Raw genomic sequence first — 20,245 nt, forward strand, 5'->3', positions numbered from 1 at the left:
CCGTTAGGTAGTATACATGCGTACAATTATCAAAATTTGTATCTGGTAATACATTTTCATTGTATGACTTAATTGTTCGGTCTTTTTAGAATATTTTTTTTAAGAATGGGGCGTTATTCAGTTTATTAGTTTATAAGCTATTCAGTCGTTATCAACACTGTCTACTCACTCTTACAAATTTCTACAAAACAAGTAACGTATTATATTTTTTATTTTCACATTACTTTATTTTACCCCCTTTCATTAGCTTGATAACGCAGAACTGCTTCAGCATAAAACATTTCGTGTTTTGGAATGTGATGAAAAAACGCATGTAGCGCAAAGGCACCCTTAATGATAGCTTAAGTGTTTCTTTATGTAAATACCAATTCGTAAGCGTATGTGTAAGTTTTGCTGTTTTATATTTGCTGACATTTTAACCATTTTAATTACAAACACATCAAAATTGAGTGTTTGAAATAATTGTTGACAGAGAAAAGCTTGAAGGACAATGATCAAAATTATAGCACATGTTTAAGGAAACATTGATGACAAGAAATCGGTTTTACGGATTTGTTTGAAATTCTGCGCATTTTACATGAGAGTGAAACTTTCTTTTCAATACATGTGTTAACAATATCATCAAAAATCCATTGAGAATTTAGTGCAACAAATTTATCCTCGACATTAGACATTATTAACTTATATTTTCAAAAAGTTTAAAAAACAAAAATATTACAAGAGCATATTTTGTGATATTTAAATATGCTGAATATGTAGCATGCTTTTTTGTGGGAAATTTCTATTTTTCTAGGAAATTTTCAATTGTCTAGGTATTTGATTACGACTTAACAGAAGCCTAAAATAACTTTGATCATAGAAATTTAATAGATCTTCACAGTGTAATTTGTTGCAGGAATGAGTTTGTTATTGAAACTAAATGTTATTGTTAAAATCTTGAATTATTAAGCACTGTCGTGGGCGTTTAGAAACACGAAACACGGAATAATAAATGGAATTTTGTTTATATATAATAATTATCCATCCTTTATATAAGATTTTTATCCTGCAATTAATCATTAAAGTTGATTCAACTATGTTCTCATTTTGCACACAAACCCTAGTAAGAAAACAAAGGTTATGGATGATATTTGTTGAAAGAACTCCTGAAAAGTCAGTAATTACAAGATCATTGAATTGTGCTTTCTGTGTAACAGGCAATAAATCAGCCTATTATGCTTTTTTTACTAAGTTTATTTCAAATTTGTTGTTACCTAGCTAGTGTATTGTATGACACTATCATCCTATATAAGGTACGATGATTGTTAAAATAAATGTGCATCTAAACACGTAAACTTTGTTTCTCTACGCTCTACTGATTGTTTCATTTTTTCAGAATTTACCTCCAACAGATATTCAATGTTTCAGTCTCCGAATCCAATTATTGAAGGCATTTTCATAGTATTTTTATGTTAACTATGAGGACACTAGAATATTGCAGAACCGTGGTGCTTGCGCTGAAAAAAATGAAATTGAATGTTTGATTAATTCGTTTCCCATTTTTATTCATTGCATCAACAATACTAGAAAAAAGATAGCTAAATATGGATTATTTTGAGGCTCTGATATTCCTGCTGAAAAGTAAAATGTCAAAATTGAGTTTGTTCAACATACCATTTACTTATTACATAATATTATTAAACTAACACGTTTTACGTTTTTTCATTTCTTACGAACGAGATCCCGACTTCAGTCCATCTTTGACGTATTTGTAAAATAAACATCCTGAACAACGTTAAAGCAGTGTCTTTTTAATCAGGCATATACTTAAACAGACATGTAATACTTATACTCATGTTCGTGTCAAGGCAGATTAAACTGTTTGATTAAAAGTGCTGAGACATATTAATTTGAAATATAAGGTCAAGGGCTATCAATCTGTATCGACCGTGATTGAATATTGAATTAATTTTGGGATTTACCATACCTTTATTCTTCACAAGTACAACGTGGTTAATAAAGGTGAAATTTCAACTCGAAAATAACAGTGCTATAATATCATTCATCTCGTCCTATATCAATAACTGGAGCAACAAGCGTACCTGATCTGGTATTATTTCAAGAATTTTGTTGAAATTCTGGGTGCAGAACATCTACAGATCCCTAGATACCTGATCTGTCTGATACGTAATACATTTTTGCCAGTCTGTGTCTTTTTATTGTATTTTTACTGAGGTCACGATACTGCTATGAATTGGTGTTGATGTTCCCGCTTAGAATTTGCCTGCAAACACCATTCTCCTTTTGATAAACGGCCATGTCATTTATAAAAAGTATATATATTTGTTATTATCGTCAATCTCTGTAGTTTTTTCTCAGTTTGATTGTCTCATTAGATGGGATTAAAAAGGACTCGCAAAACTGATATTCTGTTAGAGCGTCAAGAATGTCATTAATGTTGTTGTTTTTGTTGTTGTTGGAGGTGTTTTTTTTTTGTTGCTTTTTTAGCAATGTCCATTTTTTCTTTTATAATAAAGGACATAAATATACATTCAATGAATAATTCCTTCGGATCGGGAGATTAAAGGTTCGAGCCAAAAGGGGAGTGTTAATTGAAGGATAAATGTTTCTCGTGTGACTCATTCCGAAATGGCCGCTTCGTGAACCGCGAGGTAGTTAAAATGAATGGTTACTGATTTCTATCCGCCTGGCGCCTGGCATAGTGGTAGGACTTGGGAGGTACATGGTATGCAAGAAAAAGATGTCTCATAAGTCAGAATTTGCTTGCTCTTTCAGTAAAGGTGACACTATAATAAACAAGACCTTTACCATTTTTTACCTTTTTATACCCGCCAACGATTCGCGAAAAAAATCATCCTAGGTGCTTGTAGTTTATTGGTTATATTGAAAACAGAACACAAAGTTTAGTCAAAAATCGTCAAATATGCCAAAATTACAATTTTTATACAACATTTGAAAATATTATTTAAAATTCAAAAAGTGCATATCATTTTTTAAGTGGATTCTTTATAAATTTTCGGGTTAATCCTCGTTCATTTCATTTATATCAGTCATTTTCGTCGTTCCTTGTCATTGATTTCATGACTTGTCATGGTAAAATATTCCAGAACAAAGTGTTACATTTTTATCAAGCGCATATAGCAATTTTATATGACTCCATTATTTTAGCAAGAGTTATCTAATCATATGAACTGCTGACAGCATAATAGCAGACTTACTAGGTTTCATGACATGGCTATCATTCACTCTGTTTGTCTTCCCTATTAGTCTTATAAAACAATCAATGAAATCTTAAGTCATAGTTTGGGATTGTGCTATCTTCTGGAATTGTACTAAGCAAATCTCGAAATTAATGAAAAAAATGCATTTATTAGGTGAAAATCACAAACTTGATTTAATTAAGTTTGTTCATGACTGACAATAAAAATTTGCAGTATTTTCCACGCCCCCACCTTAAACAAGCAATATTCAAAACAATTAATATATCTATATACAAAAATATCGTTCTATATAAGAAAGGATTGAAGACACTCGTGCTCATAACTGAGATACTACAGCATTTGTTAACTTAAATACATTAATCTTTTAGTATTTGTATGGTTGTTTAGATATTTTTGTTTAAATTGAGTTTAAAGGTTTATAGATAATACAAAAAACTCCTCACGTTTTATTCTTGTAATACCTACTGAACACTTAAGCATTTTAGTATCTGATTATTAGATTTAATGAATTATCTTCTTTAATAACCATGTAGGTTTCTATCATTTCCAATTTCGAATGGTTAGTGATGACATCCCGTCCGAGATCTGCCCTTGTGCCCTGTCCTGTTTTGTGCCCTGCTGGGCTTGTGGTCATATGGATGCTTTCATTGAATGTCGCCCTTCCTTGTTGATCTTGATTTTAATATGTTAGCAAGAGTGACCTACAGAGACCATCAAAAATGACGTTTGTAGTATAAATTTGTTGTTTTGTTCATGACAGACTCAGCTTCTATATCCAATTACGCAATATCATCGTTTATAGAATTGTTTAACTTTTCGAACTTTTAAATATTTGAACGTATTCAAAAAAATAGCCCAGAGTTTGGTGCAAGAATAAAACATTTTGAATTTGAAATTAATTACTGTCTGCTCTGTCCAACTGTAAAATATTAGACATCTGTTTCAATAGCTACATAAAAACTTGGAAACAAGGTGATCCCTCAGACGCATAAATTCAACAAAATTACGTGAAAATTGCAGATTCGGTTTGATTGAGTCTGTACATGATATGAGGGATTATGAATGAATTGCAACATCCTTCGTGCCCTTTAGCATCGGCAAGCGGTACTACATTCTCAACACTTAAAAGTGCTGGCATCAATGATCCCAAAGAACCAGAAAAATATGTTGGCATGAATGATTCCGAAGGACCAGAAGAATATAACAACACTGAAGTGAATTACGGGGCAACTTTTTACAGCTGCCACACGGCACTTAACACCTGCTGTTGTGAAGTTTAAAAATTTGGAAACAAAGTGATCCCTCGGAAGCATTAATTACAACAGAATTACATGAAAACTGTGGACTAGGTTTGATTGAGTCTGTACATGAGGGATAATGAATAAGTGCAACATCCCTCAAGTCCTTTAGCATTCAATTCCCGACACTTAGTAGTGTTGGCATCAATGATCCCGAGGGACCACAAACATATAAGCCTATAAGAATAGCATACGTTTAATGGTTATAAGCACTTCAAATTGGTCGGTGAATACAAAATCAATTTTCCCTTTATCTTTCTTTTATAATTGAGTTTTCGGTGCCGTCAAACAAATTATTAGATATATTTTATAATACTCTCTATTTTAAAAGAAATTGCCTAGTCTTGTGTTAAGAATGATCAGTTACAACTATTGACTTTAAATGACCCCAATGCTTCAGCTTATTTAAGAAAGAAAGCTCGTAAATTGTCTGTTTCATTCCAAATAATATAATTAAAATCCTGAGACGCTTAGTTCAAGGTTTGAACAAAGGTTATTTGTCAGTAAATTAGACGTTTTAAAAGTCAATCCCTTCATTAATCAATATTTCCGGGAATTTTTACAGGCGCTGAGGCATATAAATAAATACAATGCTGGGGAGATTTCTAATTAAGACAAATATTCGAAGTTTCTTTTTTGTCTGACGTCAACCAAAATGTCGATGTAATTAGTTACACACTTTACTTATTTTCTGTAAAGGGTATTCTAAAGTTGCATTGTAATACGTACAAAAGTATCATTGTACTTTTAGCAGACGACGAAAAAACTGTAAACTGCTAAGTAGACAAAATTTAGGTATCAATATATAACTCCTTTAAAACAGTAGATTTCTAGTCAATATATTCAATACAGAGGTAGTGGAAAATTTCAACATTGTAATTTAAAAGTCGATTTAGCAAATATCCAGATTTGACATCAAGGGGTATATTGCCAGGATTTGATTGAAATGTTTGGCTTTTTTGTTGTTTTCTTGGACAGATTATAACGTATTTATTCAACCTTTCGTCTTTCTCATTCCCTTATCAATCTTACAAATTTGTTCAAAAAATAGGCCATATATTCTAATATTATTTGCTTTTCAACAAAAAGCACTTTTGAATCAGAATAATAACATTTTCATGTTCTCTGGGTGCACTAAATGCAGGAATGAACACATGATGTTAAAAATTAGCATAAAATGTTTGCACACTTCAACACCTGTTTTTTAATGTGATTTGAAATGTCATGTAAAATAGTGGCTCACGTTTTAACCAATTTAACCATTTTAGTGTCCACACTAATCAATGCTAGTTAGAACCTTCAAAAATAGTGGCTAAGGTTTTAACCATTTTAATAATATAATATTCATGATTGCGTGTTCGCACTAATGAATGTTAGAGAGAAAATGGATGACAATCATGGAAATGGAGGCACAGGTAAAAGGAAACGCTTACGACCAAATTTTGGTTTTAACTAATTGCTTGGAACGCTGCGCACTTTACATGACAGGTTTTCGAGAACAAATTCTGCATTCACATGACGATTTCGAATGAAATGCAACAATGTTTCAAGGGCATTATCAATTATTTAGATCTGTTTCGCAGTATGTCAATTTTTTTCTAAGAAACCGACATTCTATTCTATAACTTTTGGTGTACGAATTTACAGAGAAACATTAACAGCAACTTTTTACTGTCTCCGCTGATCATTTCTATTTCAAAGTTCATCTGGGTGTAATGTGTTGCAAGAATGAGTGCTTGAAATGATGACAGTCATGTTTAATCGATCACTTTAGTGGGCGTTAAGAAAAGCAAATAAAGCCAATCAAAAGATACGATGTTCTTTTTGTGTTGTATACTTTACCTCTTTTTCTTAAAATATTTGTAGTCTGCAATTAAACATTTAAACAGCATATTAATATGATCTCAGTCTGCATAAGCAAATAAAACTTAAATGGAAAACAAAAGTAAATACACGTCAAAGGAAGAACTGAGTTGTTACATGATTATAAAACTTAAGTCATGGAATTTTCCGATGTGATAAGGTATCAAGCAAATTAACAGCCTAATAAATTTTTTGAAATCATTAATGATTATCAAATTGCATTGTAAGCTTATGTATTGCATGAACATGTTTTGAGATAATAATTCAAGTTATGTGGTCAATTCTTGCAAAAATTGATACTTCTACAGCGCATGTAGTCATTTTTGTGTTTTGTTGATCTAAGTTATATGCTTATGAGGTCATTTAAGGCTGTAAGTATCAAATTATCTTAATTTAACACAAAAACACCGAATCACAATGATGTTTTGATAATACTTATTCATGCTAAAATAAGTTGCATTTAAGTGCGTTTTAGTGCTTTAAAGACATTAATTTTATGTTGATGTGTTTTATGTTATGACCTAGTATTACTGTCTCCATCAATGATGAGATAGTTTCTAGAAATGATTTTATAGATGACCGTATAATCATTCAAGGAAGTTAAGTTATTGCACAGCAATGGATCTTGAGCCTGCCAAGAAACAGTATTTTAACTAATTTTCAATTTTCATTTTATTTTGTTTATACTACGGCAAATTATACACGCGAGAAATTATTCTGAAATATTGATGTTCTTAATTACGAAAGTTACTTTGTAAAATTAAATGTTTTATTCATTCTTATGCGATTTCATTCATTGAATCAACAATACTCGAAAAAAAGATAAACAAATATGGAGTATGTTAAAAAATCTGATATTCATACAGATATGCAATGAATCATATTTCAATTTATTCACCATAACAAGTATTCATCATGGCAAGATTTAATTATCTTAGTAAAATATCTGTTTTGGCGCCATATAATCTAGATTGTTTTGGTATGCTGTAACACCAAACTAAACAAACAAAACTAAGTGTTAAATTATTGAGCAAGAATTTTCGTCATTTAAATAAGCTCATCTCAATTTATTCGTTAAGGAAAACATTTAACCTGTTGTTAGACTGTTTAACATCATCAAAATAGTATCTGATACAGTCACTGTTGTCTTTAATCAGGCAGGCATTGACTTTTTAAAGACTTGGAAAATTGGCCACATCATTTTAGTAAAAAAAAGCAAAACAATGTGTTATTAGGACAAACGGTTAGATAAATTATTTAAATTTTCATTTAAACCAAACACGGTTTTATTTAAATAATGATTTTTGCATGTTATATATCATGGTGTCATCATCTAATACTATACCATCAGGACTTATGGATATTTAGTCATATATATTGTTTTTAAACTTAATAACATTTCTTTCATATTTCACATAGGTTGTTTGATTCAGATAATTGCAAGTCATGATAAAAAGTATATTGCTAAAGCCGCTGCCGGTTAGTGTAATGTTGCACCTTCCATAATACGTCTATTTTGTTTGAAAAGACTCAATTGCACAGAGTATGCGATTTTCACCTTTTATATTTCCATTTAACGCTCCCGAGACATTTCCTGGTTTGATATTTATTTTCTTATTATGTGCAATTGTGGCATTTTCTTTTCTATAGATGACGTTTATGTCGGTATTTTCACTTATTATTAATGAAAAATTGGGTAAAACGCGTTTAATAAGATTAATATCTCTACGAAGGATATAAATTTTTTATATGACTTAAACTTTCTTATTAGACAATGCATTTTCCCATCTCTACTATTTATTTATATTTCCTCAATATTTATATTCCCAATTTTTCAAATTACTTAATTGTAAAGAAATCGACCAATTCTAAATAAATAATCTGAAGGGAGAAGGATTTTATTTTTTTTTTCGTTCCCATCCTTTTTATTAAGTGGCTGATTTGTAACACTTTTGCAGTTGCGTTGTCGCTGACGTAATTTGTGTTTCTCATATTTTCTATGGATGATATAAATACACCCGCCAACGATTCGCGACAAAGAATTCACGCTAGGCGCTTGTAGTTTATTAACTATAATATCGAAACAGAACCCATATTGTAGCTGAAAATCGTCAAATTGTGTTGTGCGTTAGTTGCCATAATTTCAGTTTTTTATAGAACGTTTAAATCATTAAAATGCACGAAGTGCATATTATTTTTAAAATGGAACTTTTTGTAAACTTTTGACACAACCCATGTACATGAAACACCGTCTTTCCTTATCATTGATTCCATGACATGTTATGGTAAAACATCCTAGATCAAAGTGTTACGTTTTAAGCAAGCACATATAGCAATTTTATATGACTTCATAATTTTAGCAAGATTTATCTAATCATATGAGCTGCTGACAGCATAATAGCAGACTTACTAGGTTTCGTAACATGGCAATCATTCACTCTGTTTGTCTTCCCTATTCGTCTTATGAAACAATCAATGAAATCTTAAGTCATAGTTTGGGATTGTGCTATCTTCTGGTATTGTACTGGGCAAATCTCGAGAGTAATGTAAACAAATTGCATCTATAAGATGAAGATCGTAAACTCGATCTAATTAATTTTATTCATGACTGACAATGAAGCTGGAAAAAGTTTCGACGCCCCCACCTTAACCAAACTATATTCAAAACAATAAATATATTTATATAAAAAAAATATCGTTCTATATAAGAAAGGATTGAAGACACTCATAATTGAGATACTAGGGCATTTGTAAACTTACACATTAATCTTTTTGTATTTGTATTGTTGTTTAGGTATTTTGTTTAATTTGAGTTTACAGGTTAATAATTATACAAAAAAAATCCTCACTTGTAATTTTTGTGATACCTGCTGATCACTTAGGCATTTTAATATCTGATAATTAGATTAAATGAATTTTCTTTTTTAATTACCTTGTAGGTTTCAATCATTTCCAATTTCAAATGGTTAGTGATGGCATCCCGTCCGAGGTCTACCCGTATGCCCTGTCCTGTTTTGTGTCCTTCTGGGCTTGTGGTCATGTGGATGCGTTCATTGAAAGTCGCCCGTCCTTGTTGATCTTGTTTTAAATGTTTTAGCAAGACTGTACCTAAATTGACGTTTTTGAGTATAATTTTTTGTTGTTTTGTTCATGACACTCAGCTTCTATATCCACTTGCGCAATATTATCATATAAACAATTGTTAAACTTTTAGTACTTTTAAATATTTGAATGTATTCAATGAAATACTCCAGAGTTTGGTGCAAGAATAACAATATTTTAATTTGCAGTTAATAGCTTTCTGATCTATCCAACTGTAAAATTTTAGACATCTATTTCAATAGCTACATAAAAATCTGGAAACAAAGTGATCCCTCGGAAGCATTAATTACACAAAAAAATACATGAAAATTGCAGACTCGGTTTGATTGAGTCTGTACATGAGGGATAATAAATAAGTGCAACATCCCTCCTAGCACCGGCGAGCGGTACTCAATTATCAACACTTAATACTCCTGGCATCAATTATTCCGAAGGACCAGAAAAATATAAGCCAATAAGAATAGCATACGGTTTAAGGTTACTAGTATGAGCAATTGGGTCGATGTATACAAAATCAATTTTCGCTTTATCTTACTTTTTATAATTGAATTGTTGATGCTATGAATCAAATTATTCACTATACTAATATTATACTCTTTGTTTTAAAAGAAATTACATAGTCTTGTGTTAAAAATCATCAGTTACAAAAATTGACTTTAAATAACATCAATGCTTAAGCTTATTTAAGTAAGAAAGCTCGTAAATTGTCTGTTTCATTCCAAATAATGTAATTAAAATCCTGAGATGCTAATCAAGGTTTGAACAAAGGTTATTTGTCAGTAAATTAGACGTTTTTAAAGTCAATCCCTTCATTAATCAATATTTCCGGGAATTTTTACAGGCGCTGAGGCATATAAATAAATGCAATGCTGGGAAGATTTGTAAATAAGACAAATATTCGAACTTTCTATTTTGTTTGACGTCAAACAAAATGCCGATGCAATTAGTTACACACTATAGGTACTTTCTGTAGAAAGTATTCTTCAGTTGCATAGTATGTGAAAAAGTATCCTGGTAGTTTCAGCAGACGACGAAAAAATGAAAACTGCTGAGTAGGCAAAATCTAGATGTTAATATAACTCCATTAAAAACAGTAGAACTTAGTCAATATCTTTCCATGCAAAGGTTGTGGAACAATAGAACATTGTACTTAATAAATCGTTTTATATAATGATTTAAATGTTTGGCTTTTTCGTTGTTTTCTGGAAAAGATTATAACGTATTTTTACAATCTTTCGTCTCTCTCTCATTTGCCGACTACTTTTAGAAATTTCGTTCGAAAAATAGGCATTGTATCCGCATATGTTTGAGATGTTCCTACTATTATTTGCTTTAAAACTAAACAAATAAATGATAGCATAAAATGTATGCATAATTAACACATGTTGTTTAATGTAAGTTGAAATAACATATAAAATAATGGCTCACGTTTTAACCATTTTAATTACATCAAGATTGAGTGTTCGAACAAATCAATGTTAGAGAAAAACTTCCAAGGACAATTATGAAAATGGAAGAACATGTTTAAGGAAACGTTAACGACCGAAAATTGGTTTTACTCATTTGTTTGGATCGCAGCGCACTTTACATGGCAGGTTATTCAGAACAAAATCTGCACTTACAGGACGTTTTCGAACAAAGAGGCAACAAAGTTTCAAGAACATTATCAATTACTTAGATCAGTTTCGCGGTATGTTATTTTTCTAAGACACCGAAATTTTTTTCTATAACGAGGAGAAACATTAACAGCAACTTTTTACTGTCTCAACTGATTATTTCCATTTCAAAGATCATTTTGGTGTAATGTGTTGCAAGAATGAGTGGTTGAAATGATGACAGTCATGTGTTATCGAACACTATAAAAGACGATATTCTTTTGTGTTGTATGTTTTATTTTACCTCTTTTCTTAAGATATTTTAATCTACAATCAAAAATTAATACTGCTTTATTACATGTATTATGTTCTCAGTCAAATAGAAGTTAAAAAGCAAAAAAAAAGGTGAATGAACGGCATAGGATAAAACTGAGTTATTACGTGATTATGAAACTAAAGTCATGAAATTTTCCGATGTGATAAGGTATCAGGCAAAGTAACAGCCAGATAAGTATTTTGAAATCATTAAGAATAATTAAATTGCCATGTAAGCTAATGTATAGCATGAACATGTCATCAGATATTAAGTTAAGTTGCGTGATCGATGCTAGCAAAATGTGATACATCTACAGCATCTAAGTTATGATAGTTTTGTTGTTGATTTAATTGTGATGCCTATGACGTCATTTAAGGCTGTAGGTATGAAATTATTTTAATTTAAAACAAAAACGCCGAATCACTATGATGTTTTGATAAAACTTTATTCAAGCTAAAATAAGTTGTAAGCATTATATTGCGTTTTAGTGTTTTAAAGACATTAATTTCATCATGAATTGTTATAAATATTATACATGTTATTTCCTAGTAAAACTGCCTCCAGCAATAATGAGATATTTTCTGGAAATGATTCTATAAATGATCGTAAATCATTCAAGGAAGTTATTTCAAAGTAATGAATTTTAAGCCTTCCAAGAAACAGTATTTTAATTAATTTTCAATTTTTATTTTATATCGTTTTTACTACGGCAAATTATACCCGCAAGAAATGATTCTGAAATTTTTATGGTCTTAATTACGAAAGTTACTTTGTAAAATTAAATGTTTTATTCATTCTTATGCGATTTCATTTATTGAATCAACAATACTAGAAAAAAGATAAACAAATATGGAGTATGTTAGCAAATCTGATATTCATACAAATATGCATGAAATCATATCTCAATTTATTCACCATAAAAATTATTTAAATTACCAAGATTTAATCATCTCACCAGTTTTGACGCCATGTGATCTAGATTGTTTTGGAACGCCGTAACACAAAACTTAATAAACAAACAAAACCAAGACTTAAATCTATAAATAGGCATTTTCACCATTTAAAACAGCTCATCCCAATTCATACATTAAGGTACGTTTCTCTGCCTGTCGTAAAACATCGTCAAAGTAGTGTCTTTGTCGTGTGTCTCATTATAATCACTGTGAACTTAAACAAGGCAGGCATTGACTTTAAAAACATGGAACATATTGGCTACATCATTTAAGGACCAAAGTACTAATAATAAATGTGGTTGAAACGCCTAGTTAATTAAACTATACATTAATTTAGATCAAACACTGTTTAATTTGAGTAATGATTTTTAAATGTGATATTTTAAGGTGTTATCACCTAATTCGATATCATCAAGTCTGATGAATAAAGAGTTATATATTAATTGCCTTTAAACTTCATTTCTCTTGTCCTATAGGTTGTTTGATACAGATAATTGCAAGTGTTGATAAATGTATGTTGCTAAAGTCGCTGCCAGGTAGTGTGATATTTCACCTTTCATAATCCATCATTTTTGTTTGAATGGACTCAATCGAATAGAGTATGCGATTTTTCCCTATTTATATTTCCTTTAACGCCCCTGAGGCATTCCTGTTTCCACATATATTTCCTTATTAAGTGCAATTGCAGCATTTCCTTTCCTATATATATATATAAAAGACGTTTATGTCGGTATTTCCACTCAGCAATCGTACTGTATGTATTTTATTTGTGTGTATTTGTAACATATTTTTAACAAAAATATTTTCTATTCAATCGAAAAAAGTAATTTAATAGCGAGTTTTCTTCTATCAAAAAGTTAAATCTCTAGGAGGGATTTAGTTTTATATGACTTCAGTCATAGAAACTTTCTTATTAGACACACATTGCAATGCTATTTCTCATCCTTACCATTTATTTATATTTCCTCAATATTTATATTCCCAATTTGTCAAATTACTTTATTGTGACAAAAATCAAACAACTTTATGAAGAATCAACAGAAAGGTGAATTTCATTAGACTTCAACTTTTTCTTCTGTTCTCGTCCGTTTTTTTTTTTTTTGTTTTTTTTTTTGGATAAAAATATGTTTAATTGTACCATAATTGTTTATATTTATATTTTTAGATTATGGAAATAAATAAATATGTTTAAACTATGCATAAGCTGTAAGAATATATGGCTTCGATCTCAGAAATTTAGCAAGATTTATCTTATAGAACGAATAGCTAACAGCATAATTGCAGACTTTTAAAACTTCATGACACGATGATAATTCACCGTGCTTATGTATCTTATCCCTTTCTTAGTTATCAGTGTTAGCTTCCACTATACATCATGTACATAGCTTTAGGATTGTATTAAGATTAATTGTGCAATAAACTGGTATTTTCTGAGATCTGTATAATTAAACCAATGTTTTAGATCTATTTCTAGTAGGCCAATATTTACTCATGGAAAGAAATGACAATAGTGGACTCTGTTTGATCACATTCGTTTCAAATAAAAATAAGATGTTTTTAATTACATTGTATTATTTTTAGTCATATTGTTTAGATAGACGACAATTTATGTCTTTGAATCTAGTTGCTTTTTAATGTGATTGCAACACCAAATATTTCATTTCATATACACCTGTATATTTAGTAATATCCCTGACACTGCACCTAGAGTCTGGCTGGGGGAGAATCGTAAATGACTCATATAAATATGCATAGGATAAAGTTATTACAAATTGAGAAAAGCATAATAAATAGCTATTAATAGCCATTTCGATGTTAATATTCGATAAGATATTATTGACGAAATACTAAAACAAATCAATTAAAATAGCTTATTTAGGTGAACTGTCAAATTCTTGTATACATATAATAGAATATAGCACCAACATGTTACAGATTTTTATCAGTTTTATTATGAAAATGATATAATTGTGAGAGATTTTATGTTATATTAAGCATATGATAAATCGGAAATTTTCCTAAAAATGGCGACCAGAGGAGGTAATTGCTATGTGAAATGTGTCAATAGTAAGACAGAGTTTGTACTATTGTTGTGCAATGGCAAAACAATTTTTATCTTGGAAATAACTGTTTGGAGTAGTGATTGTATATACGTTATCATTCGAAGATTGTTCTGAATCTTTGGTGTTTTAGTTGGTATATTTCAGTATAATTATAGTGTCTTAATTTAACGCGTGAATTCTGACCATTTATAAATGTATTAGTTACACTTTACATTTGCAATATGTAAAGTACTTTCTTTGTTCGCTCCACAATATTATTATTTTTAATATATTTTCAAACTTTTCATGAATATAAGTATAAATCGAAAGGCATGCTGCTTTAAGCATTGTTAAGGTAAAAGAAACAAATGTGCTAAAAAAACTAATATCAAAATACTCAATACAGATAAAGTTCAACAAATCGTAAAAAAGTTTGGAAAATATATTGTGCATCCATTACAAGATTGTGAAGACCCAAGTCATTGAGTTCATTAATCTGAAGAGACACCAGTCGATAAGTCTGCCCAATAAATATCGGATATCCTCTAACCTTGTAAACCTAAGCATTGTTTGATCTTGTCATGAGATACTAGCAGCGAGAACTTCATTAATACAGCTAGAAACAGCTTATATAGATCAAGGGAAAATTTCTATGCAATTTGTTGTATACACACTTGAAATGAGAAAATACGTGAAAAGTTATTTAAACAGTTATATTAATTTACAAGATAAAAATCGCAAATCTGGTTATGGCGCATGACCATGTCCCTTGTACGGGTGAAGCAGGCAGCGGTCAATCTTCAAAACTAAAAAAAATTAGTGTCATTGACACCGAGGCACCAAAACCGTTGAAAAATGTGATAAACATCGCACAAATATAGTGCTTTCAAAGTGAACTGTTGCTAACTTTATAATCAATAACGAAAATATTTCAAAACAATTGTGTTAAATTTATATGACATTTTAGTTTTGATTCTTAATAAGCGATTATATTATATTTGCTATGAAACCTTTATGCATGTAATGAAATATATATGAAGTCTCCAGCAATCTTGATATTATTCTATTGAAGGGTTTATTTCAGTACAGTGATCAATATTTAATGAGTATTAAGCAATACGAAAATAACGCTCAATTGTTTCTGAAATATTATCGTTCCATTTTTCTGTAAGTATACAGTTTATTTTTACAATTCAAAGCTCTAGATTGAAATACTACGGATATAGTATTACGATATTAATACTTGTAAAACATGAGAGAAAGGTTTATACTTTCATGTGATTTTATTATGTGTTCAATCAAATGGTCAATATTTTAATATTAAGAGAAAGCGACTTTACCCAACTTTTTTACTCTCTCTTTAAGAGTAGGAATAGTAAGAAATCAAAACCGAGTTATTAATAAAAAACAATATCTATAGGTTGATTGTATGGCACGATTCATTGGGTGGGTGTGTTAAATATCTTCTTTAAAATATTGATATAATTTACTATATAATAAGTAGACTTGAAACTTAACTTAACGATTTTTAAAGGTTTCTCAAAGCTTTAAAATCATAAGCGCTATACACGATCACATTTCTATTTTAGTGCAATATGTTATCATCAAATAAAACTCGTTCTATGTAATAATGTAAGTAAATATAAGGATTTAGGATTTAAGACACTCATGCATTTAGTTGAGATAAAATAACTATGGAATTTGTACACTTTATATATTATTCATGTATTTGTATGGGTGTTTAGGTATCTTGTTATTAACTTTAGTTTAAGGGATAAGAAAAATACAAAAAAAATCCTTATTTTCTTTCTTGTGATAACTACTGAGCACTTATGCATTCTGAAAATGATAATTAGATTTAATGAATTTTCCTCTTTTATTACCTAGTGTGTTTCTATGATTTCCTATTTCGACTGGTTAGTGATGGTACCCCGTCCTAGGTTTACCCGTATGCCTTTTTTGGTGTCATGCTGGGCTCGTTGCTGGTGGTAATGTGTTGGGTATGCGTTCATGCCGCCCTTCCCTGTTGATCTTGTTTTTCATATTTTAGCACGTCTGATCCTAAATAGATCCTTTTGCTGCCCTTAAGTCCACTCTCAGTTTTGGTTTAGTGCCTTCTTGGTGCCCTGCTGTGGTAGCTTGGGTTTTTCAGGGTCTGCGTCCTGTGAACGTTGCTTTTGCCTTGTTGATCATTATTCACGTCTTTTATCCCTATAAAAATATGTTAATTTGTCCATGACAGACTCAGCCAGATTCTATATCTTCTTGCGCAATATTATCGTATAAGTAATTGTTTAATTTTTCGCACTTTTAATTATGAACGTGTTAAATAAAATAGTCCAGAGCTTGGTGTAAGAATAACAGACTTTAAATATGCATTTAATAAAATTGTGCTCTGTCTATATGTAAATTATTATAAATTTTTTTAATTAATGGTAAAACAAAAGCCTGTAAGAATAATAGTAGCATCCGTTTTAAGGTTTTAAGCAATTTGGGCATATGTTTACAAAATCAGTTTTTCTTTTAATTTACTTTTATTTTGGAATTTCAAATGCCATGAATCAAATTATCCGATTTCTCTTTTTTAAAGGGTTTGCCTAGTCTTGTGTTTAAAATGATCAGTTACAAACATTGACTTTAAATGACATCATTGCTTCAGCTTATTTAAGTAAGAAAGCTCATAAATTGTCTGTTTCATTCCAAATAATATAATTAAAATCCTTCAGCGCTAGGTTCAAGGTTTGAACAAAGCTTATTTGTCAGTAAATTAGACGTTTTAAAAGTCAATCCTTTAAGTAATCAATATTTCCGGGATTTTTTACAGGCGCTGAGGCATATAAATAAATGCAATGCCGGGGAGATTTGTAATTAAGACTAATGTTCGAACTTTCCATGTTGTATGACGTCAACCAAAATGTCGATGCAATAAGTTACACACTATATGTATTTTCTGTGAAAAGTACTCTAAAGTTTCGTAATAGATTGGCATGATGGTACTTTCAGCAGACGACGAAAACATGAAAACTGCTGAGTAGGCAAAGTTTAGATGTCAGTATACTCTAACTCCATTAAAACAGCAGATTTTTGTCAATATATTCAATGCAAAGGTTGTGGGATATTAGAACATTGTAATCATTAAGTCATTTGAGCAAATATCCAGATTAAACATCAAGGGGTATATATATATGATATATATGTTTAATAGTTTTAATGTTTGGCTCTTTCGTTGTTTTCTAGAACAGATTATACCGTATTTGTACACTCTTTCGTCTTTCTCATTTGCCGACTATTCTTAGAAATTTCGTTCGAATAATAGGCAGTGTATCCGCATATGTTTGTGATAGTCCTACTGTTATTTGCTTTAAAACTAACAAATAAATGATAAAATGTTTGCATAATTAACACCTATTATTTAATGTAAGTTGAAATAACATATAAAATAATGGCTCACGTTTTAACCATTTTAATTACATCAAGATTGAGTGTTCGTACAAATCAATGTTAGAGAAAAACTTCAAGGACATTCATCAAATGGATGCACATGTTTAAGGAAACGTTAACGACAGAAAATTGGTTTCACTCAATTGTTTGGAACGCTGCGCACTTTACATGACAGGTTATCGAGAACAATTTCTCCATTCACATGACGATTTCGAATGAAATGCAACAATGTTTCAAGGGCATTATCAATTATTTAGATCTGTTTCGCAGTATGTTAATTTTTTCTATGAAACCGACATTCTATTCTATAACTTTTGGTGTACGCCTTTACAGAGAAACATTATCAGCAACATTTTACTGTCTCAACTGATCATTTCCACTCCAAAGTTCATCTGGGTGTAATGTGTTGCAAGAATGAGTGCTTGAAATGATGACAGTCATGTTTAATCGATCACTTTAGTGGGCGTTAGGAAAAGCAAATAAAGCCAATCAAAAGATACGATGTTCTTTTGTGTTGTATATTTTACCTCTTTTTCTTAAAAAATTTGTAGTCTGCAATTAAACATTTAAACAGCATACAATGTATTAATATGATCTCAGTCTGCATAAGCAAATAAAACTTAAATGGAAAACAAAAGTAAATACACGTCAAAGGAAGAACTGAGTTGTTACATGATTATAAAACTTAAGTCATGGAATTTTCCGATGTGATAAGGTATCAAGCAAATTAACAGCCTAATAAATCTTTTGAAATCATTACTGATTATCAAATTGCATTGTAAGCTTATGTATTGCATGAACATGTTTTGAGATAATAATTCAAGTTATGTGATCAATGCTTGCAAAAATTGATACTTCTACAACGCAATTAGTCATTTTTTGTGTTTTGTTGATTTAAGTTATATAATTATGAGGTCATTTAAGGCTGTAAGTATCAAATTATCTTAATTTAACACAAAAACGCTGAATCACAATGATGTTTTGATAATACTTTATTCATGCTAAAATTAGTTGTAAGCATTGTAGTGCGTTTGAGTGGTTTAAAGACATTAATTTTTTGTTGATGTGTTTTATGTTATGACCTAGTATTACTGTCTCCATCAATGATGAGATAGATTCTAGAAATGATTCTAGAAATGATCGTAAAATCATTCAAGGAAGTAAAGTTATTGGACAGCTATGAATCTTGAGCCTCCAAAGAAACAGTTTTTCAATTAATTTTCAATTTTAATTAATTTTCAATTTTCATTTTACTTTGTTTATACTGCGGTAAATTATACCCGCGAGAAATAATTCTGAAGTATTCATGTTCTCAATTTCGACATTAATTTTACTTTTTTAAAACTAAATGTTTTATTCATTCTTATGATTTCATTCATTACTTTAACAATATTAGAAAAAGAATTAACAAATATGTATTAATGTGGGAAAATGATATTCATACAGATATACATTGAATCATGTTTCAATGTATTCATTATAACAAGTACTTAGAATACAAAGATTTAATCATCTTTATTGTTTTGGCGCCATATGATCTACATATAGATTGTGTTGGTTCGACGTAACACTAAACCAACCAAACAAATAAAATCAAGACTTAAATCTATGAATAAGAATTATCATTTCCAATAAGGATTAAATTTTCCCCTTGCTACTTAAATTTCTTATCGTTAAATGTAGAACAGAACAAATAGGTAATATTGTTGTGTTGATGCGCACTGGGGCTTTAATCAGCAGAATTGATTTAAAAAACATGGAAAAAAGGCTAAAAACATTTAGTCCCAAAAAGCTGATTTAACAATGTGTTATCAGGACAAATGGTTTGATAAATCATATATATATTTTCATTTAGACCAAACACTGTTTCATTTAAATAATAATTTTTAGATGTGTCATCATCTTACACTATACCATCAGGACTTAAAAATATTTAGTCATGTTCATATTGTTTTAAAACTTCATATCATTTTTTTCATATTTCACGTGTCCTTTAGATTGTTCGATTCAGATAATTGCAAGTCATGATAAAAGTATATTGCTGAAGTCGCTGCCAGTTAGTGTAATGTTGCGCCTCCCAGAATCCATTTATTTTGTTTGAATAGACTCAATCTAACAGAGTATGCGCTTTTCACCTTTTATATTACATTTAACGCTTCGGTTCCACATGTTTTCTTTATAAGTGCAATTGTAGAATTTTTATAATCTATAAATGACGTTTATGTCGACATTTTCACTTATTATTAATAAATAAATTGGGTAAAACGGGTTTAATAAGTTAGAGTTATATCTCTACGAAGGAAATAGATTTTTTGTATGACATAAACTTTCTTATTAGACAATGCATTTTCCTATCTCTACCATTTATTCATATTTCCACAATATTTATATTCCCGATTTTTCAAATTACTTGA

The sequence above is a fragment of the Ruditapes philippinarum genome, unplaced genomic scaffold, assembly GCF_026571515.1.
Source record: "Ruditapes philippinarum isolate M1 unplaced genomic scaffold, ASM2657151v2 ctg1551_1_1_1_1, whole genome shotgun sequence".
NCBI lineage: Eukaryota > Metazoa > Mollusca > Bivalvia > Venerida > Veneridae > Ruditapes > Ruditapes philippinarum.